The following is a 23756-nucleotide window of genomic DNA, read 5'->3' on the forward strand; positions in this document are numbered from 1 at the left end:
TATCACTCTCATCACCAAGAATTTATTTCCAGTTGTTTCTATATAGAATACTGTAGTTGTGGCAAAATGATCATAGTCCCATCAGTAAGACCTCTTAAGAAAAGCAGCCCCTCTTAAAAAAAGCACAAAGGTACAGACCAAAGCCTCTTCTATTCCAGACCTACCAGCTGCTGTCCAATCATGGTCATACTTCTTAAAATTGCTTCTAATTTTACATATCTGTCTCATGTATATTATTTTGGGCATTTTAAGTGGTTCTTCAAGTCTGAGGCACCAAGAAGTTTGAGATGCAGCTTTTGGTATCTCTAGGCCTCACTTCTTCACTTGAAAAGTTAGAATATACTTCATAGAGTATTATGCATGTTAATTGCAAAAATCTGTACAGTTCTCTTTATTGTTTTAGAATACTAAATTTAAATTGTTATTACCTGTGGATTTCCACTAAAAGCACTCTTTTCATCTTCAAAAATGCCTATCACTAGCCTGGAACATATGTTATCCACAGCTTTCATCCAGAGCTCCACTTAGGTCAAGACTGTTATTCTTGCAACTTTATGAAGTACAAGATCTTGTCCCATTTCTGAGTTGTAATCAGACATGAAGTATGTGATGCTTTCTTTTCAGTTACAACGAGTTATAAAATATGGATTCCATTGTGTTGCCAATTTGCAGTAAGGATTTCTGTTTGTAGCCTTGAGTCTCTCAAAGGATTACACTGGTCTTCAAATTGAATGTAAGACTCTGGCTAACATTTTTTTTTTTTAAAATTGGAATTTAGGTTGTGTGCATGTGTATGCATGTGCACATCTGTAATTAGTTATGGATCCAGACAATTGCACACAAAAGTGACAACATTCAGCTATCTTTCAGAGTCAACTGAAAGGCAAGGTAGTTTGACCTTAATTTTGTCATTTGCATATGCAAAAATAGAAGTCATATTGAGGAGCTTCTGAAAACTTTGCCTCTTCATAAACAATTCTGAAGCCAACATCATAATATTGATAAAAATACTACAGTTTTCAAAAATCTATTTTCAATGCTTCCTCCAGCATACAGTGTATCTTTAGTTATCTATCTCTACAGTCTTTAAACCTCCTCCTCCTCCTCCTCATTATTATCGAGCCATTTCAAATACATGTCATGTACATTTTATATTTTAAATATAAAACCACATAATGGTTTACACCTTAAACAAAATTAGGGTCTATAATCACTGCAATAATGAAAAATAAATTGAATGGTTTTCTGGAAGAACAAAACTTTCTCCAAACAATCAGATTTTTCTTTTTTTTTTAATTCACAGCTGCAAGTTGAATTGAGAAAGAAATTTGTTTCTAAGGAAGGAACACATTTGTGTTAGCTAATCTGGGACATGATTTAGGAAAGAATACTAGAGTCGATAAAACATTACACAAGTGCTTTGTACAGGCATCACAGTAAATTATCTAGTGCTGTCTGCTTTTTCTCCACTTTACCATGAAGGGCGTTTTTCAAATAATTGCTGTAAACTTTCTAAGTACTCTTGACTTCAAAGTAAAAAAATCCTCAATTGCAAAAATTTTTAAATTAACTGTTATGAAAGCATGTTTCTAACCTTTCAAAAGTCCTTGAATTTCATACTCAGCATGATCTTTAATACTAATCTCCACTAATCTCCACTATGGTACTCACCACTTAGGGATGGCAAACAGAAAGGCATGCCATGCAAATGATGCCTAATTTTATGCTGCATCCCCCATACCATATTGCGAGTCACACTAGAATTTCTGAGGTCAAGTCATATACTTGGTCAGGCCAGGCCGCATGCGACGTCACTCCCCTGGTAATCATAAACATTATGCATAGATTTTATCTGCTGTTCATGAGAAACCTGTAATTAGTGACTAAGCCAACCAGATGTAATAAAATGCTAGGGTATCCCAAGTCCTATAAACACACACTAATCAAACCCCTTTAGAACTCCCACTGCTGCCTAACCCACTGTATGTCTTTTCAGAAAAGTGCATCTTTTCAGAAAATGCATCTTTTCATAAAATTTACGAAAATGTCACAAACATTTCTGAGACCTTTGAGGCTCACTTGTGCTCCCCACTGCCTTGCTATGTGTCTGAAAGCTTTCTGAGATATCACTGGTCATGGAAAACAAGTCATCATCTCATTCTTACGTGGCTATTTTTAAACTGGTCCATGCACGTTCTGTGACAACAGGCTTCAGCACCCTCGTTTCAGGAAGCCAGACAGTTCCAATGTATCCTAGTAATTTGGGATTTGGATTTTCCACACATAGGCACAGATATATATGTATCTTGATGTTATCTTAATTAGATTTGAAATAAGGGCTATTTCTTTTGGATAGTGCTCATACTTAATCAAACATTTTAATTTTCAGTTGGAGATGAAGTTTAGAGGAGACCTGAGTTTGCAGTTAGCAATATTACTTTTAATGTAAACAGAGAGTGAATAAATGCCAGAAAATATCAGTGAAGAAACAGAATGAACAGAAAAAGATCGTGAAATATTATTTGACTTTTTGTGGTGCTTCATTTTGTCTGTCTCAAAGACAAAACATTCTTGTAGAACAGCATCCTCCACATACTGCATATTTATTGATATTTTGAAGTATTGAAACTTCTTCCTTGTGTTTTATGGTTCTGTCAGATGAGAGTCACTCAATGAAATACTTGTTTTGCTTTACATGTCCTATAGATCCTGCTGTGGAATATCCCATGCCCAAGCTGTTTTCTGTAAAATGTTTGTTCTGTCTAACTTGCTTCCCAGCCTCAATCCTTTTGCTTGTTATAGAACAAAAGGAAGCAGCCTCATAGAAGGAATACTTTCAGGAAGGTATTTGGGGGGCTTTTTATCATGTGGGAAAGGAAGAGTCCAAAAAAAGTAGAGAGAAGGTGTGGTGGTTTAGCCCGGATCACCACACAGTTTCTTATTCACCCTCCCCCTACCCAGTGGGACAGGGGAGAGAAATTGGGAAGAAAGGAAAACTCATGGGTTGAGATAAAAACAGTTTACTAAAAATACTAAAAACTACAAAGCTAACAGGATATAAGGATATTAATATCTACAAAATATACAAAATGAACAATGTACAATTTCTCACCACCCGATGTCCGAATGACCGACGCAGCCCGTCCCGAGCAGCGATCACAGGAACAACACCGAGCAGCAAGCAAAGGGGGAGAGCAAGCTAGCAAGGTAGAGGGAACGATGCCAGCAAGCAAGAGAGAAGAAAAGGATGTCAAGGGTGCCCGAATGGATACCCGACAAGAATGTCCGAAAAGAAAAGGAATACCAGAAAATGATGCCCCCTCCCATGGGCAACCCCCACTTATATACTGAGCATGACGTTTATGGCATGGAATACTTTCTTTGGCCAGTTTGGATCAATTATTCTGTCTGTCTTTCACCCAGCTTCCCGCATCTGCACGTTAACGAGACTTAGAAAGCCAGTGTCCTTGGTCTCATTCACAACAACTCGTATCATCAGAATGTTTTTATCAACATTCTTCACACACAAAATCCAAAACACACCGGCTACTGAGAAGAAAATTAACTCCATCCCTGCTGAAACCAGGACAGAAGGTATTTCTCCTTTGCTACCTGCCAGTGCTTTCTGCATCTGGAAGAATTGCAGAATTCCTGAATGCTCCCTCTGTGGGTAACAAAGGGTTGGGAGTGGGTTTTTAAATGACCTTATTATCACCAAGAAGTCTGTATCTATTAATACAGGCTTATCAGCTTTGCAGTGCATAGATGCATACTGCTTTTCCTGCAAACATTAGAAAATCATACTAATTCTTTGGACCAGATTGTACCAAATCTCTTTTTGTTAAGCAACACTTGCTAATACTGGGTACTTTCAGAAGAAAATATGATTCAGCAAGGGTGATGGGGAGTATACTTTTATGTTAAAAATTTATTTGCACCTTTTTAAAAACACAGCTTCAATTCTGTCCATTTACGTACTTACAGATGGATGCATTATTTCACCATTAGAAAAAGCAATACTGCTTATTTCGTTCTGAAGCAAAAAGAAAAACAGAGTTATGGTCCTTCAGATGACACATTGGGGATACGCTACAGTTTTGCAGTATACACACTCTTTATCACAGGTGACTGGTTTCCAGTTCTACCTACGTTGCACAAGGTTCTCCCGCTCCTGCTTCCAGCTCTCCACAGACCTCACCCCTTGACTCTTCGAGGCTGGCTGCCTTCCCGCTAGGCAACAGGAACACCGGCTGCTCTACAGCCTGCCCTTGCCATCCCCTGAGTCCCCTGACTCGCTCCCATTACTTTTAATCACAGGCTTGGATTTGCCATGTGGGGTTTTCTGATCTGAGGGTGTTGTGGTTTAGCAGGACAGAGGGCTAGGACAATTAGCAAGAGGAGCACCATATGCAGGTGACAGCAGAACGCAATTTGGCTCCCACAGCATTGCAGCCTGAGAAACCCAAAGGCCCAGGACACAGCTGGACACTTTCCATATAGTTCATCAATACATTGTATCATGCACTTCCTTACCAGTTATTATCTCTGGCTGGCAACTGTCAAGCATTTAAACTGGTTAATGACTTCAGCTATGCACTAAGCATGAACAACAGCACTTGTCATTAGCAGCCTCGTGCATTCAGTTTATGCTACGTATCTTTAAATATTATGTTTGAACACTACTTCGCACGTAATACTTCAGGTGTCCTGCATGATCAGTGCTGTGATGGACTGCAGACATCCTGCTCACTAGTACTCTATCAAGCTGCTTATCAGTGACACTCCTTGGCACTCCAGTGGTTCAGCTGCATAGCTATAACAGATTTCCTGCTCTCGAGGCCTGCACGACATTTCTTTAGCCTAAATTCTGACGTCATATTTCTCGGAAGAAGTTCATTATCTGAAATGTAATTTTAAGTATCCTGCACACAAGCCATTTCCACAGTCTTATGTGCTCCTGGAGCAAAGGTGAGGATTTGCTTTTGAATACTCAAACGAGTATTAGACCCAGATAACCACCAAGATCTCTATTTCACCTCTATTCTGTTGGAACTGATGGAAAGCGAACCTTTCCGAATCTGGACCTCTCTCCTGATCCCGCTGGATTACAGACCATACAGGCAAGCTCAGAGTTTGTTTTTCAGATCTCAACCCTGCAAATACTATGGTTCTCAGAGACACGCTTTGGTAGAATTAGTTAAAATGGTTTCAGACAGTATTGCTTCCCAGGTTTAAACTCTGCCTCCCAGCTAGACCCTGCTGCAAGGAATGCTTAGGTTAGAGGTAAGCTTAGTTTGTACTGGGATAACAGACTATGAACTGGGATGGGAGAGAAAGAAACACATCCTGTTCTACTATGAAGATGTTGAGCTCTGTGAAGGAGTCTGGTATACTGCTGTGGGCATCAATCTCTCAACTTTATTAATCTAAATCCACCAGATACTACTTGTCAGAATCCTTAGGCACTCAAATAATTTTAGATGGTTGACTGACAGACCTTTTTTGTCTTTTTTAGGGCTACTTACATGTGTAAACCCACTTGCTTGCCTAGACTTGTTTGGCATGAAGGCTGAAGTCCGCTGGACACTTTTGGTGTGCTAAATCTGTCTAACTAATACATTTATCCAGTCGTAGGAGGAGAACAACGGCTGAGCACAAGCATGCCACTCAGCCTGACAAGCCCAAGGACAGTGAAGATGACATTTTACAAGAACAGTACAAATCATCATAAATGACAGGCTATATCCTTAAATGTAAACCAAATCCATCAATATAATTTAGCATTTTTAGTAGCAACAATCAACTTACCAAAATTAAATACTATCAGTTCAAAACATGATGGAAGCAAAAATGAAACACTTTTGGAAAGCTTGAGTAGCTGCAAAAATAGAAGCTGGACTTCAGGTTCTACTCTTATCTGAAATATACTGCCTGCAGAAAATCCGCAGGGGGAAAAAAAAAAAAGAGAAAAATAAAACCACAAACAAACCAGCAAAATTAACCTCCTCCAGAATACACTAGAACTAAAAGAAGAAAAAAGGGATAAATGGTTGAAGGGCTCAAAAGTGTAATTATTACTGTTCCCAAATGCATATTCAGCCTTTTTCTTCTGGGTTTCTGTAATCAGGCAATTAAATCACCATCTCAGCTTCAGTGTTACTAGTCTGTATGGTGGCAGAGAAGTTAGAAAATGACATTTTGAAAGACTTGGTTCTTAGACAGTAGATAAAAATGGATCACTTATTTGGCAGTTCTCAAGTTTGTCTTTCTAAAAAAGGTAGTGATGAGCTCCTTGAAGGTCTGCGTGCTCACTCTAATTGCCCCTCGTACTCCATGAAAAAGTAACCTTGTTTCCAACTTTGCCTTTCAGAAGGGTGGCCTGTCTTCCCTGTTCTCTTTTCATGGCTGTGCATCCGGCCAAAAGTCCGTGGATGCCAGAGACATTGAACTCTTATCAGCAACCAGACTCATACAAAAAAAAAGGATCTATGTTTTGGAAATTTATTTTTAATATACAGGGAAAACTGAAGGCCACAGGGGGCTGAACATATGTAAGATGGGGAGGCAGTGAGGCATTTGTGGGAGGCTGTTGCCTACAACAGGAGTAGGTTGGCCTGTTTCCACGACACCCATGCAACATTTACTGACATTAATGTGAGTCATTCACTGGATTTCAGAGAATTTGTAAGAGAGATCTAAAGGCGCAGCAGTATAACCAAGCGTAATGGGGTGAAAAATTGAGGTGGTAGTGAACAACTCACTGCGTAACAACAACCATTCGACTAAATGATGGGATCAAAATACACACAGCCAACCAACCTACATTTTCATTAACTAACAGAAATTGTGCTAACTACAGTTCACGTTGACAATCACTCAAAAATGCAGTGTTATAAATTAAACATTGTAAAATAAAGCACAAAAATATTTTGCTATGTTAGGAATGTTTATTTTCTTACTGACTGGCTTATTGTTCTCAAGCATTTCGCTCCCAGCATTGCCACAGTGAGCACACAGCAACTCCAGCAGCGTGGCACAGCAGCTGGATACCTCGCGAGTATCTGCAGAGGAAAGTACAGCAGCAGAATTTGTTTCTAGTCTTAGCCTCTGAGTGGGGATTAACAGCCCTCTGGTATTATTTATCCGAGGTCTGATGTTTTAGCAGCCCGTAGCGCCTTTCAGGAAGCCCACCACGGGCTTAAGCGGCCGTTCCCACATCCGAGGGACCCGAGGGTCTCCCGCCGCGCTTCAGCGCCGCTGTGTCACTCAGGAAAGCCGGACCGACTTCCCGTGACAAGGTGTGAAGGTGGTTCTCGTTTTTTGTTTTTTTTTTTTTTTTTTTCTCCTCTCAGCACATTTAGCGCTGCAAAACTCGTGAGAGAGCTGAGAGGATGTTTTAAAAACCAGTTTTGGAGGTTTGTCCGGCTAAACTCTTTTAACCCAGGCCCTGGGCTCCTGCGCCCGCTCCAGCGGCGAGGGGCTCCAGCCGCGGCGGAACCCAGCCCCCGCGGGGCCTCCGCCGCGGTCCGCTCCCGCGGTGCGGCGCTGCCGCCGCCAGTCCGGCTACGCGGCGGCCCCGCGGGCGTGGAAGCGGCGCCGAGCCCGCGATCAGCAGCACCTGGGGCTCCTTTGTTCCCTCCCCTTCAGCGATCCCAAACTCCCGCCCCAACGCGCTTATTTCCTCCCAAACCAGCTTGTTTGCCGTCGTTCCCTCCGCGCCCGCCCCGCCGCCGGTTCGCGGGCGGCCCGGGACAGTGGCGGGGGCGGGGGGCGGCCCGCGGGCGGCCCCGATTGGCGCAGCCGGCGCACGTGGGGCCGCCCTCACGCCTCGGTGCTGGCAGCGCGGCGGCCGCCGCCGTGGGGCAGGGAACGGCACGGCGCGGCACGGGCACGGCGCTCCGCGGTACTGCGCGCGGGTTTCCGCGCATCGCCCGAGCTGCTGCGGCGAGGAGAGGAGTCGAGTCAAGTCGAGCCGAGCCGAGCCGGTGGGAAGGTGGGTATAGGGGCGGCAGCCCCCGTGTTGCGGGGCGCGGTGGGGGCTCCCTCGGTGGTGGCTGCCGCGGTACCCGCGAGAGGAGCTCCCCGAGGAAGCGGGGCAGCGAGTTACCGGTTAACTCCACAGCCGGCGTTTCCCGGGGGTACCGCGCCGATACAGCCGGGTCTGCGCCCTCGAGGGGAGGTGGCTGTTCCCGGGCGGGGTCGGGGCGGGCGCTGCCGAAGCCCGCGGAGCTGCGCGGCCGCGGGGCGCTGTCCGCCGGGCGGCAGAGGCGAGCGGCGCCCCTGGCAGCGTGGCACTCCCTCCCTCCCCGTCGGAGGCTGTGGGAGCGGGGCATCGGGGTGCGTCCCGGCCCCGCAGTCACCCCCGGAGTGGGAGGCTCCGCGCTGACGGCGGCCCAGATGCCTGCAGATGCAGCCTGGGAGCGACCGTTCCCCCCAGCTTGCGTTTGGGGAGATTCTCCGGGTGGTAGAGAGCAGCAGAAGACCGACCAGCAGACGTTAAGCGGATCTAGTGGTCTCCTTCCAGCAGTGTTGTACGAGTAACCTTGACAGCCCAGTGAAACGGCTACAGCTGCCTTCCGTTTGACTAGCTTTGCTAATGGAAAAGTAAAACTTAGAACATCTGCCTTCTGTATCCTCTCGTCTTGCACTGATGCTACTGAAGTCTGAAGTTCAAGGAAATATTTACCATTGTTTAGAGAACTGTATTATTCTTTATTTCATCTTACTGTGCCCTCTGTCAAACAGAGGAGTTTACGTTTTAGGAATTATGTCACCTCGCAAATCCCTGTATCTTTCTCTAAATATAAGCAGCCTTTAGGATGTCTTCAGCTTGGCTGTTTTCCTTTTGTGAGTCAGAACTAGTGTTAATGCTTTTCATTGCTTGAACAGGCTCCACAAAGCTGTGACGCCTCTCTTAGGAGTTTGAAGAGTTCTTGCTTATGTGGTGGGGTTTATCTGGCATCTGTTTGTGCTTAACGCTACTGAGGCAGACAGGACCGTGTCCTTTTCTATCCTGAAATACTGGAAGATGGCAATATTGATTCTCTTGTTTATGACATCTAGTCACAGCTGCAGCATCTAACTGTAGAGGAGGTCTCTAACCTGCCCTCTCTGTTTTAAGAGGGGAATAAGCAGAGAGCAGGGAGGTCGTACAGAGGTGGTGATGCACTGAGGTAGCAAGTCAGAGGTTTCTTTTCCACATCTGTACTTCACAAGCACCCTTTGACTCTTGAATTTTTCTGTAAGTGTAGTTAACTGTTTTAATGAGGCCTTTAAAACTCTGAATGTGATGTTTTTTGAAGTAGCAAACACAAAAGAAATACTTGGGGTAGCTTGAGTGTGAACAATCATGATGCTGAGTTGGAATTTTTTTTCCTCACCCTCTATGAAATATAATTTTATAGTATTTTACCCCTGGGAAGAATGATCCCCTGTGGGGTTGATGGTAGTCTTAATAAATTACTTGAAAAAGGTGTCTTTCAGTGAAATGTTTTAAGGCCTTTCTGCCTGAGGGAATGCAGTTACAGTGCCACACTAATTTCCCTTGTGCATACTCTTGATTTTCTTTAAGAAGATGTCTTCAAAGTTGGATGACACCTTTAAAAATGCACTAAATTAAAAATACCATGAAATTTTTAGACTGGAGTGAAAGCACCATTTTGGTAGTTAGCTCAATCACCATTTTGTGATAGCTTTGCCAGGTGAAGTAATTGCCAGGTGGAAAAGAGTCTGTGAAGAATTGTGCTATGGAAAGTGAAGAGGTTTTTTTACCCCTGAGTAAGAATGTTTGCCATGGGGACTGAGATTGCTGTAACTCGCACATGTTGATTTTGCATCTCCATTTCATTTATCTTCACATTTCTGAGTTTCCCTCCAGACGTCTGGATCTGAACAGCTAGAGTCAGGGAAGTGTGACGGATGATAACACCATAGTGTGTACTCTAGAAGGCCCAAAGAGAAATACTTTTTCTGTTCCAGATGTGTATTCAGATCACCTCACTCTTGTGTGTATATGTGATTTTTAGACAGTGAGAATAATAAAAAAAATAAGCTATTTATATAAAAAAAAAACAGTATGAAGGGTTTTCTTTTCCCCCTCCTAGTTAAATATTTTTTCATTACACTACGTCATGCTGTTTATACTGGAAGTTTATTTCTTAAATAAGATCAGCTCATCAAGAGCTACTTCTTGTGTTTGTACTGTTGTTAGTGGAATAAAGCGTACATTTTAGAGAACTTAAAAATATCTTATTAGAAAGAAATGCATTTTTAAAAGTACGTGGGATAAGATGACTTTTGCTTTATTATGAATAAAATTCTGTGAAATGCCAACTGGAAAATAGTTGTCAGTCTGTTTTGGGAGGAGGTATGGTATCTGAATAACAGTGCATTTGTTCTTTATTTCTCTCTCCTTTCTTTGTAACTTAATGTTCCTTTCCAGTGTACAGCTAGTAAGTTAACATTGCCAAGGTTGTACAAAAGTTTTTTTAATTGCAGTTTTGGAGGCCTATGTTTGGATAATGTGATGGTGAGATAAATTGATTCCTCCTGTTTTTAACCAAACAGGAATGCTGTTTACAGAGACAAATCAAGCCCTTCAGGAGAACACGTAATTTGCTTAGTCCTTGATTGGCAGTCTCTAGTGATGTTACGGATTTGGAAAACGGATGAACTAAAAAGCCTTGGCATTAATTTGTGTTGTAGCCAGATATGACAGTGAATTCACTAATATACTTTTGCATATGACTGCAGTGGGCAGTGCTTGCTATGTTGACTGTATAGAAGCGTGTTTAAATTTAGGCTTTTGGTTTGACTATTTCTTTTTTTTGAGTTAGGACACAGTAACTAGGGTAAATCTAGTATCTCATCAGTGCTAATAAATATCAGCTGATTGTTTCTGGTGGCTTCTTGTTAGCATTCCTTGGTTATACAAATCCTTGGTAGGGTACAACTATACCTTCCTCCCCCCCCGCCTTTATCCCAGACGAATTTCTTATACTTGGAAAAAAGGAGAGCAAAATAGTAATAACAATACAAAATAAGAAATGTGTTGACTAGAGAAGGGACTCTTGTAGGGTTTTTTTTTTTTTTCCCAAACAATGTCATAGAGCATGTAGACTGTGATGTGAACTCTGGTTTTAGGAGGGTGGTGGTTTTATTTTTTTTTTATTTATTTATTTTTTTTTTATTCCCTCCCCCTCCTCCTCTAAGTAAGCTGCTATCATAGAAAAGGATGATGGTTTCTCAGGAAGCAAATGCATTTCTGAGGCTATATATAGCGGAAATAGATTCATGAAATGTACTCACTGGGGAGCTGAAGGGAGAAAAGAGAACAGACCATTTTACAAAATCATTGTATTCAAAATCAAAACTGCCAGTACTCTCCCTCCATCCTGAAAAATCTTTTTCTTGTAGTCCATTTTCTTTCTCCAGTATGCCTTTGCTGGAGGCCCAGTTGACTTTTGACATGTGTTGTTCATTGTGACACTCTAGAGCTCATAGTTGAACATGAAGATGCTTTTTTTTTTCCATCTTAAGCTTAGGCAGACATCCTCTGCATCTGAAGTCTTTGACACAGATGATGCTGTGGGGCTTCTTTGTCATAAGTATAAAAGATACTAATTCCTCTGCAAACAGAATTGCATGACTGTAGGTTAGCTCAATAATATTATGTGTTCTTACTTTCCCTTTCATAATTTTTCTTTGGCAGATAGTGTTGGGAAAGAATTCCTGGCTGTGCTGGAGTGCTGCAGCCCTGGGAGCAGTGTGGACCATAATGTTCCTGGAAGGGTGGGCTGTGTTCTTTACAAGATAGCACTTATACTGGATTTCTCGTGCTTGGAAGATCTAGGTTTATATATATATATATATATATATGTGTGTGTTTAATGTTGTGAGCTTCTGACTTTTATGTGTAGATTACAGTCAGTGGTAATTCAATGACAGTAGCCCCAAGGGAAAGAATCTAGACATTTCTGCTCTGTAACATTTTGATTTCCTTAATAAAACAGGAGCGTTATGAGTGTTTAAGATTGTTCAGTGGTGCAGAATTCTTACCAATGGTTATGAACACAAGTTGTTAAAAGCTTTACTATCGTGAGCTGATACAGATTAAAGTCCAGCACGGAAAGCTAAACTTTTTTTTTTTTTTTTTTTCCCCTTGCCCTTTAAACTTAGTTCTAGTCTTGCTGTAGGCATCAGAGCAGTGCTAGCTCCAAGAGTGGCTCTCTTTCCCCTTCACCCCACCTTGACCATCTTGTGTGGTAAACTTCAGATAGTTTCCCTTCATTATCTTTGTTAGAGATTGCATGTGACTTTTGTATCTGAAGTTTCCAAGTAGCATAAAACTCATGTGGTGTAATTACAGTCAGATCTGTTAATAATAGGGGAAAACCTCAAATTATATGTATCTGTATGAAATGCTTCGGATGGAGAGACTTTGCAAAACAGGCTTCTGGATAGGTTCAGTTTGTCTTCTCTCTTCATAAACCATTTCAGTTAAACCTGTGTTAGTAATAAATAATAAACTTATGAGTTAGATTTCAGTACAAGACATTAACCTACTCCAGTTAAACTGAACCAAAATAATGAATTAAATAGTGAATACAATTGTGCTGCTGTGGAAACAGTTCCTTTTGCTTGAAGCATCGCCATAAGGTAAAATCGGGAATGTACTTTTTGTAGAATTTGGTGCTTGCCTGCAACTCATCTGTGAAAGATATCTTATCACTTATCATTTCTTCTTGATAATTGCTGACCAGAAAGTTTTTTATTTATACGTTTTGATGCTGAGTCTTTTCGCAGGCAATTCTGTGCTATGCGTGCGGACTGTCTTAGAAAACTCTCTTGTATCTTGCAGTTACTTGCTCACAGAACCAAAGCTGTAGTTCCCTAAGTTTGCTTACAGTTTCTTTTCAGGATTGTTGAAGTGGAAAATTGCAAAGTGTTTCAATTCCATTTTTACCTTTCCAGTTGCTGCTGTATTTTGGAGGAGGGGAAGAACAAACTCTTGGCCATATGCGATCCACACTTGGAAACTCCCTCTTGGTAATTAATGGAAGTTCTAGGATGTTTACGAGCTTCCTCTTGAATTGTTTGCCTTTCTGAGCCATTATCTGGGCATATCAACTTTCTCTCTTTGTTTAAAGAGACACAATGCTCAGGTCATCATTGTTAGTCATATGTAGAAAGAATATGCTAAATTATTGTCAGATTAGTATTACTCTGTTAGAGTGAGTTCCTGTTAGCTCATTTGTTTTCTTGAACTTGTATGGCAGGTTCCTGACACTGTGATAAAAAGTGTGCAAATGTTCTAGTATGCCCAGAAGTTAGTGACTAGTCTGTTAGCACCTTTGTGCCTTTAATATAAACACTTCAATTAGTTTTTTTGAAGTGGGAATTTGTTCACTGTAGGTTAATAAACAGCTGTACCCTCTAAAGTATCCACTTGGCTGTTTTATAGGACTCGGTGTTGGATTATTAGCCTTTCGGGCAGCATGCACTGGAGAAGCGATGGATGCTCGGAGGAGATGTGGTCCACTTGTGTCTGGCAAGGCAGAGGGGCTTCTTACTGGCTTCCTGGTGGCCATCAGTTCCTTGCTGATATGCAGCTGCTGCAGCTGGGCTCTGTACCTGTGACCTTCACCACTTTCCTTTGCTCAATGCAGGTTACAAGATGCAGAGAGACAAAAAAAGTGTCTGGTGTCACTATATATCTTTCCACTGGGAACGACCAACAAAAGAACTTGCATTCAGCTACCCTTAGTGTCTTAAAGACAGGTCTTAGAGGTAGGCATTGAAACTCAGAATTCATGACTTAATTTTGTCATCTTAAAGTCTATATCTACACTAAAGTGATTGCATGAAGAAAACAGTCTGACTTAAAAACACAAGGAACGAGAAGGTCGCAGAATCACAGAACAACTCAGACTGGGTGGAACCTCTGGAGGTCCTCTTTTTGCAGATCTATTATAGCTGTCTCTCTAGAAGAAAAACTATGTTAAGATTAGCTTTTTGTTTGTTTGTTTTGGAAGATACAGAGAGGAAATTGCTGCTTGTAAATTCAGATGTCCACTAGGTAAGACAGAATAGCTAACTTCGGGAGGTTTGTTTTGTTCTTCTCCCTTTGTTTTATAAGCAGACCTCTGAGTGAGGTCAGGGAGGCATTCACAGGTGGAATGGAGTTCTTGTTTTCTAGATCTGAAATGCTCCTAACTTATGGGGGTTTTTTTGAGCCGTCTTAAATTAGGACCTTTCAGTATTGCATAGACACCTTTCAGAAATGTTGATTTTACTTCCCTCCTGTTTTCCTGTGGCTTCTGACCTTAGTGCCTTGCTCGCCTGTCTTAGCAGGTTGCATTAGCAATCCATCCTGTATTAGCAATGGTGGAAGAATGATTTTGTTTCTAGGCAGAATTAATGGAGTTCTTAGTTACTAGATCTGAAAAATCTAAAATTGTTCCCAAACTATATTTATCTTGATCAGTACAGAAGTTCGGTTTGAGTATAAATGCACTTTCAGTACATTGTTTGGGAGAGGATTATTCTTCACTGGGTTTATTAAAAGTCCAGCTTAAAAGAAGTTAAATAATGTGCCAGTTATTTATTTAAATTCTGAAAACATCAGTTCTACCGTAGCCTGTATGCATTTGCAGCTGTTCAGAAGTGACTGTCAGAGAAGCCATGAATGATTCACCAGTGTATGCAGTGCTCAATACTTCCCACACTGCTGGTAATGTGGTAAGATCTGTATTTGAGGAATGCAACCAAGACTGCATATTTACATGTTCATAATTTTTCTGCATGACAAACTAGTTTGACTGTGTTATGTTAGCAGACTGAGGTTGCTTTAAGGTAGGATATTCGGATCACTTTCAATTTACCAGGGCCTGAAATTTGCAAACAGAAATTCATGACTGAAGTGTGGTTTTTGAAGGTTCTGTCTGAAAATTAAAGAAAAGGCTGTAGCTGACTTTGTTGTGACTTGAACAGAGCAGCTAGGCATGCTTTGTCCCATGGAGCTTCTTTACTTTTCTGTCTCCTATGTGTTTAGGTGTATGTATTTATTTTCAGACATTCCTTTAATATGTAACTATGAGACTAGGTAACATAAGTTTCTCAGATGCTAAGGCTGCAGTTATAGTATATATTATATTCTTGAAATACTCAAATCCAAGATTAAGGATTTATCTTGTGGTGACCAGTTCTATCTTGCAAAGCTGTTAATTAACGGGCAATTAAACATAAATTGCATTTGTGCTTCAATCCATGCTTAAAACTAGAGTCTTTTATGTCAGGCCTTGTGTTGACTCTTGTAAACTGACGCTGTCTACTTCAGGCACCTGATTATCCCCTGACCTGCATTGTCCATGTTTCCTGTGTAGTCAGTGGAAGGAGTTTGAAACCCCGAGGGCATGAATCAAAGCATTGTAGTGTTTCACGAAATAGTAATGGTGTTACTTCAGTAAGCAGTATTAGAAGGCATGAACAGAAATAGTTTTTATGTGAGTTGGGAATAAGGCAATACGATTTTGCGGTTGTACCACGTTAGGTGATGTCTGTTGGGTTACATCCCATTTGCACATCTTGGCACACCACTGTCCCCGCATGCCCCAACTTACCAAGGTGATACTGAGCTGTGGATTGTTCTTGTCCTCAGCCCAAGGGGTTCAGTGGCATGAGAGTGTGACTTGGGAAAGCTTTGTGAAGGTAAGAGAATTCATTGATCTGTGAAATTTCTCAAGATGAAGTTGGGACATGTAACTTGCTTTTAATGCCTTCATGGGATCTCAAATATGATATTTAACATTTTAAAATAAAAGTAGAACCTGTATGTCTCATACCATACTTTAACTCGAAGCCCTTATCTGGCAGAAGATTAATATGCCAGCCCTTAAAGGAGTAAGAAACTAAAATACCTGTAGCTTGATTAAGGAATCTAGCAGGTGTGAGCAATGTATAGGGCACCTTCAAATCCTTAGAGGAATTACATAACAGATGACTATTTTCAGGTTCTGTTCAGTTGCTAGACAATATTTCTATTTAGGGGGCAAGAAGTATGCGATTAAAATATTTTAGACTCTGTTAGCTTTTAATTTATTTTTTCTTTAAAAATCATGCATCTTAACCTCCTAAAAAGAAAACTTCAAAGATAACCTCTGTCAGCTAATAAATGTCTTGATTCTATTTACTTTTTCTATAAAAGATAAGTGTATGTATATGTATTTTATATGTAATATATGTACACATATGTACATATTGGACTTAGTCATGTAATGTAAAATAGAGCTACTGTTTTTTGTGATGGTTATTCTTGTGGAAGAGATAGTAATGTTTTGGAGTGGAAGAATAAGTGCTTATGATGGGCCTTGTAAACTCCTTTGTCGTGGTTCCAGATGTCTGTGGGTCCAATTCTACTTCTGCTTATTTGTGTATAAATCTTATAGGAATGACTGCTTATGCACAACAGTGCGCAGGTCTGGGCTCTGAGGTAAGGCTTGATTCTGTTCTCCTTAGAGTGCAGTAGCAGTGCTTTTGCATTGCATGAGAGGAGTGATAAGAACACATTTGCAACTCTGCTTCCGCTTTCCCACCACTAGTTTACTAGGGAGCTGATTCAGTTTTCTGGATGTTTGGGTAAATAAAACCGGAAATTGCGCAGTTGTATCAGACGCTTGTTTATTTCATGTTTGTCCCCTATGGAAGCTTGTGAAGCAGTGTATAGTCAAGATGCTGAAATAGCTTGTGATTAGGCGCTTGTTTCAAACAGTAATAGCTGATGTCTTCCAATTGTTTATCTGAAACCTTGGGGTAACTTTAAATATGGACTAGTTTTTATGTGTGAAAGTAGTTTTGGTATTCATTCAAAAGCTAACCGTGTGCTGTTTGGGATTTGTTCTTTGTATTCCATTTAGTTACTGGGAAAAGCAAAGGAATGGGCTGTCTTTACAGGTAACGCAGGTACCACTCTGAGTGCTTCCTTACAGCCTCCCTCAGAGAAGTGATCAGGCTGGGGAATGCATCTGTGCAGCACCTGTAGCACCGACCTGACACCTGAGGTCCCACAAGCGCTTGCCAGATGCTGAACTCTCCCATACATCTGTGAGCTGGGTGTGGTGAACCCTCATTTGGTCCTGAAGTAAATGACCTTAAGTGAGTTGTTTAAGGTCATGTTATATATACTTCACTCTCTCTCTCTATATGTATCTCTATATAAATATATGTATGTTTGTATACACACTACGATAATAATGTGTCTGTTTCCATTTTTATAGACTGCTAGTGTATCAGACTTTATTTTTATCTTTTAAGCAATTCAATAAAGTACTTGAAATCAACTCGGTGTGCTTTTGAAGTCCCTTGGTATTTGAATTTATGGATTTATGCCATGGAGAGTCTTGCCCAGTTGGTGAGACAAACTTCTTCCTCTTTCCAGTTTATAAAAAAACTAGTTACATTTCCAGAGTAAAACAGGCAATGATGTATATGGACTGTTATATTTTCTGCCTCTTTCATTTGTGCATCTGTTGTGTCTTGCTCTGTAGTCTGACACAGCTTGTGCATGTACTCTGTTTCTGCATCAGAAGGAAATGAAATTTCCCAGGTGGAGCAGTAAAAGGCACCCATGTGAAGGTGTAGCATCTGGGTGTTTCGTAGGGACCTAGTTTGGTTGCGAGTTACACGAGTGCGCTTGCTCACTTCCTGCTGGTGACAAAGCAGTGAACCCAGGGTTAATGTTCTGTATGTCCCCTCCACTCTGTGGGTTTATTTCATGTTCTTACAACATAGACTTATCTGAACTTCAGGATGTGTCTGGCTTTGATGTGAGTGCTTGTATTCGTTTTGCCTTATTGTTTCAACATCCTTCTCACCCCCTTCCAAAAGAGTGATATGAGATAGAGTTGGCAATTTGTCATATTACAAGTTTTCAGAAGAACAGAGTTCCCTTTCAAGGGGAGTAAATGCATAATTTTGCTGGCAGTAAAAGAAATATCCTTTTTATTTAATTCAGAGAGCTAAGCTGGGGCATGGGTAGTAGGGATCAGAAAAGTGGAACCCAAACTATGATATAATGTATCATAACAAGCTATTCTGAAGAAACTGTTGTGAAAATAGAAAAGAGATATTATAGGACTTCTGGAAAGTGCAGCAGTCCCCCTTTAAACATGTCTGAGATGGAAGAAGGTGAGACTTCAGTAGCACTGAAATGTGGAGAGGTGCAGTGAGTAGCCTTCTTAACACTGAGGTGTGGAAGCTGTTGGGTGTGTTTATCTGATTAATTACCCAGTAGCACTGGTTCTGCTGTCCTCCTCAGACAAGGATTATTCCCATGACCTGGTCTCAGCTTGTGTTACTCTGTCTAATCTCGCTCTTTACATTTTCTGTCGTTATAATTTTGTCTGTTCTTTCAGCATTTCTCATAATTTCTCATCTCGTCATCCTTTGCATGCCTCTTTAATCATCAGGCTGCTCTCTTTCAAACCTCGTTTAGTGGTCCCCTGGGACTTCTTGAGGGACTTAATAGGTGAGCATTTCCTTGTCATACCTCACCTTCAACATTGATTACGCATCTTTGGACAAAATATTTTGACTAGAGATTGACTCCTCTATTGACAGATTAGTTCTTCCTTTTCCTCGTTTTCCTGGTTCCTTATCTAAATAATCAGAACTTATCCTGTTTTCAAGATAAGCTGGAATCTTTTGGGGAGACTAAGATGCAACGTTTCTTTTCTAGCTTCCATTCCTCTCTACTTTCCATTTTTCTTCCCTTTGACAAAGTTTCTTCTATTGTTCCTGTGAGAGTTGCATACTTTAAATGAAACAATGAAGTTACTGATGATAAGGGAAAAAAGGTAAGTGTTCTGTAAATGCGACTGTGGTATGTTCTGGGTCTTTTCAGGTATGTTGTTACACTGTGACAGGAGGATGTGAAATATTTCACACACATTGAGTAAATAAATAGCTGTTAGGAGTAAACGTTTTTAACTTAGCAGAGCTGGATAACTTGCTCCAGAAAATCCTAAATGAAAAGCTGGAAAAAGTGTGACTTGGATAAGATGCTGAATTTGAGAATGCAGAATGGAAGGAGAACCCTGAAGTTCTGTTAGATAGGTAACTAAATGATTGCTCCTTATGCCACAGTGCAGCAAAAGAAGACAATGCAGTGCCAGTGCTGAAAGGAAAATATAGGAATGAATGGTCACTAAAAATAAGAAAAAGACTAATTTGGGGTGGTGGGTAGTTATTTGCCTCAGATTAGGGTGCCAAGTCTAATATATGTATTTTAATAGTGTGCAGAATATTCTGTATGTAGTAAAGCTTGAAAATGGGCAGTGTAAATTCAAAGGCCAGATAAATAGGTCTGCTAGTTATCTTTTAATCTCTTATTGAAATTGATTTCTGTGTAGAATTACCTGTGTAACGAGATACAGGACACTGAAGAGCTGTCTCCTCTTCTGGCTTGCATTTTTCCTTGTTCTAAAATGTATGAGCACTTTAAATACTGGCAACATCTCTACCATACTTCTGAATTTTCTGTTGTGCTTCTTTAAAGTTAACCCTTAACGAATTACATTAGTATAAAAAATTTGTGAATTAATTAGACATTTACCTATATCTGAGACCTCTGGTCTTTTAAGAGATGAATTTGTATCTTTGCATATTCATAATGTGCAGGTTTCTTATTTGGTGTAATGGGTATCATTTGAAAAGTAGAACTTAAAATATAAATTGTCAATCAAATATGAATTATCTTAAATTCAGGTATCTGTAAGAATCTGGTCTTATTTAGAGTATGAGTCTAAGTAAAACCAATGATCTGTTTGCAGAGCTTTGCTATTACCAGTGCACAGAAGACCTTAGAATGGAAGTGATCTGAGCAGTATTATGTTTTGGATTGATAATAAAAATCCTGGTACACTATTGATTGGTCTGCTGTATTGATAGAATAAATACGTATATATTTTTTGTCTTTGGACTGAATGAACAGCTGAGGCATAAAGTATTTCTTGGAAGACTTTTAGAAGGTTTGTTAACACTAGATCCTTGCTTGATTCCAGATGGAATTCCAGTTCTCTTTGGGGTTCCTATGAAATTGTTCTTTCCTGCAGTAAGCAAATAGTGTCTCTCAAATAAATAAATGATGCTAGAATTGTCAAGCTGAGTGAGCAACTAAAAATAATGAGTTGCAAAGAATTCAAAGTATGCATTATTAGGGCTATACCCACACTTTTCTGATATCATGCTTATTTGAAAAACATCTCTCGCTTTCTTCACTTGCTGTGCAGATGGCCATACAAAAGCTTGCTCTTTGAAGAAAGAATGAAACATTGCTAGGCATAGTAGCTAGAAGCACAGAATGCACTTAACGCAGTCCTCCTCAATCTCAAAATCGCTTTCATATGGATTTAGAAGCAAGTCTGAGGTATCTTTTGACAAATTGGTATTCTTGTAAAAATTAAATGAAAGCCTTTTAAGAAGCTATGAGAACAATATTTGTACCATGCTGCATACCTACACTCATGGCTCTTACGTTATAGATGCTGATTTTTCCAGAGTTGCCTGTCTGTTCTTGCAGTACTTCCTGTATGAGATTTTCTTGGAGAGAGAAGGTTCTCAAATGGTAATAGATCCTGAAGCCCTTAAGATGTGTACTTAGCAAAGGAAATGCTTGTTTCTTTCCAAATGGAGTAAATAGAATTGTATGTGGGATTTCTGTCAGGGTTTTTTTTTTTTTTTTTTGAAAAAAAAAAATTCTTGTTTTTATGTTAGAAAAGTTTTAAAGAAGAAAAGCAGGAATCAACTGAATTTTCAAAGCTAATTTCCCAAAATACTTGGGGGATGGTGGGGGGGAGGCAAGGTCAAGGGGAATTTTAGGATTTTTTTTAGGTCCTCCAACCCTGATAGTGTCCCACTTTTTAAAAAAAGTATTCAGTACTATTGGAATCTTGATGAAAACACTTGAAGTTATGGAAAGCTAGGTTTAGCTACCGTATGACCAGAGGAGAGCATACATAGATATGTGCATATATATATACTCATTGTGTCATCAGACTTTTACAAGGGTGATGCTTAGTGCTTCTCTTTTTTTGAAATTTCTTCGCCTATCTGTATGTGTTGTGATTCATCAGTGGCCTCACTGTACCTGTTATGCTGGATATAGTCTGTTAGTTTATATTTTGGTTCAGCATCACTCCTCAAATACATACAGTATATCTGCATTGCACATAAACACTCTATTAAAAAAAAAATTAATCTTTTTCATATCTCCCAAGGATTAAATTCAGACCTTTGAGTTTCTAGATTTTCTTGCTATGGTTTGGCAATCAGTTGTGAAACTACAGTGAGGAATGTGGGTCCTCCTTTGACCTGAGGTGTTGATGAAGAGGTAAGAATTCTTTAAGCCAAGCGGTCTGTTTTAAGCACTAAAACTTGCCGTATTCAAATCTCAGAAAGTCAGAGCTGTGGTGATAACTGATCCTTACCAGAGTAGGAATGAAAATGTTATTTGCAAAGCAAATGTGTGCAAAATTGAATGGGTCTGCCTTACTGTCTTTGTGAGATATGGCTAATTTGTTGTTTGGTTGTATTTCTTTGCTTTTGTCTATTGTGTATACTGTGTTTAATGTATCATATTAATGACAATGTCTATGATAAAATACATGGCTGAATCCCCCTTGCATAATGGGAGAGCTATTGGAAGAGCTGTTAAACATAAGTAATTATCTGTGAGGCTTTAATTACGTATTTTGAAGATCTCTCTTAAGGATTTGTCCAGTTGTTGAACATAATGAGCACAGAATATCATTGACTTTATAGATGCTTATGTACAGAACAGGATCCTGGCTCTCCATTGAATGTATGACATCTATGGGTTTTCATCCTCTCAGAGGAAGAAACTTCTCCTTTCTTGTAAGTCTGTTTGGTCCCTGTTGTAGGCTTGTCTTCATATGAAAACTAATAGGACTTCCCTTCTTTTCCTTCTCTTCTTTCCTGCTTCTGAGTTTTACTTCTTATCCTGATGTCATGTGCGTGGATTGCTTTGCTTTTCTCCTGTTCCCTCCCTTCACCAAATTTAACTTGGGTGCGGGTGATTGAGTAGAGTGTAGTTGCAGCAGGATGCTTACTCGGGTTACAGCATGATTACTGTGAAAGCTTAATATTAAAAGGAGAAGACTTTTTAAAGAAAGAAAGTAATATTAAGCTACCAGCAAAAATGTACAAAACCTTGATGTTTAACAAGGTGTAGAACGCCATACACATTGCAGTGAAGTGTACTGATCACAAAATAATATTAATTACAGTAATTTGAATAAGATTTTAACAATTCTAGGACAAGTTTAAGTTGATGAAAATTTGTTTAAAAATACTTCACTTTTGACTTCAGCCTACATTCTAAGAGCTCTTTGCCCTTCCCGCTGTATCATAATAGGACTCAAATACCATGAGTTAAGCCATTTTTCTTTCTTTTCAGAAGTGAACAGAGGAGAGAATTGTGTTTCTGGTGAAGACAGCTCTAGAGCCGTGTACGAGGAAATACTAGATCTGAATTGTACTTATTGCAGTTGTGAAAAGGCATCAGAGCAGTAAATAATTCTATTGTGTAGCAGCAAAGACAACTAAAGGACAGTAAACATTTGGGTTTGATCTTGTCTCTGATTTCCATAGTTTATTTAACAAGGCTACTTGCTTTTACAGTAGAAGAGCAGGAACTTACGGCGATTAAAAGGTGAGTAGGAATTTGAGTTTCTATGTATGCCTTCCTCAGGTGTTTGTACATTGGGCTTACTGAGTGTCAAATACCTTGAAGCAGCTAACAGATTTGCAAAAGCTAGAAGGAATACTGCATACGCTTGAATGCTCAGCAAACATTTGTCCTTTGTTTTAGGCAAACTCACAGGTAAAGTTACTCAGAGTAAACTTATGAGGCACCAAATGTGCTGGTACACTGAAGGCACATCTCCTCAGTGTGAATACAGCTGTACAAGCTGGCTTCTTGACTGCTGAGAAATAAGATTCTGAGAAGGGCGAGTCCTAACAGAAGGCAGAGAAAACATGGCAGTGTTGGAAGGACCCCGTTCTTTCTCTCTGTATGTGCTAGCATCATCTTTGCAGTACGAGGGAGGAGAGAATCGGGCAACCTTCATGTGAGAGCTTCAGAGTCCCCACTGACTGGATTTGAGAGCATTGCATGAAAAAAATCCTGTAATGTGCTGGCAGAGTAATGGTATAGCCTGGAAGTAACGCTGAAGTCTATTCTTAATCTGTTTGGAGTGTTGACAAATACAAGAATGAAAAACAAATTATATGGGCTTCAAGGGAAGACAAAATTGATCCGATTTCATTATCGATGAGGACAGCAGTAGTAGCCAGAATAGCCTGTTGATTTCAAGTAAGCTGTGTAGTGTTAATTTAAAAGCCCTTATGGAGGTAGATCCATGTAGGTTTGTTTATGAAACTCAGGTAATTTGAAGAGGTTGTGGATATGGGACGTGGGACCTTTGTTCTCCCTTTCACCTACACCCTCTCCATTTATATTTTGAAGTTATACTTCCGACTTCAATCATACATGATTGCGGTGTTGTATGTTTCTCCCTGCCCCCTCTCCTTAAATAAAGGTAAGGAAAATAAGGTAATTACCATTGTTGTTGGAAGTGTGTTGTTGAGTAATAGCAATGAGGGCCTTTTATTAAAACTGTAAAACTGCCCTAGATTGCGCTGCCATCAAAACACTGTTCTTCAAATAAAGTGGTTTTTAT

The 23756-nt window shown here is 40.2% G+C and overlaps 1 protein-coding gene across 1 annotated transcript in view; it reads left to right on the forward strand.

Annotated features, from left to right (window-relative positions):
• Positions 1–7862: 7862 nt before the first annotated feature.
• Positions 7863–23756, forward strand: part of STXBP6 (syntaxin binding protein 6) — a 117225-nt gene continuing 101331 nt past the window's right edge. Inside the window, exon 1 of the mRNA XM_086748708.1 lies at positions 7863–7985. The gene's annotated coding sequence lies outside the window, so the exon portion shown is untranslated. The remainder of the gene's footprint in view (positions 7986–23756) is intronic.

This window comes from Chlamydotis macqueenii, chromosome 5 (assembly GCF_036417535.1).
Source record: "Chlamydotis macqueenii isolate bChlMac1 chromosome 5, bChlMac1.mat, whole genome shotgun sequence".
In the NCBI taxonomy this organism is placed as follows: domain Eukaryota; kingdom Metazoa; phylum Chordata; class Aves; order Otidiformes; family Otididae; genus Chlamydotis; species Chlamydotis macqueenii.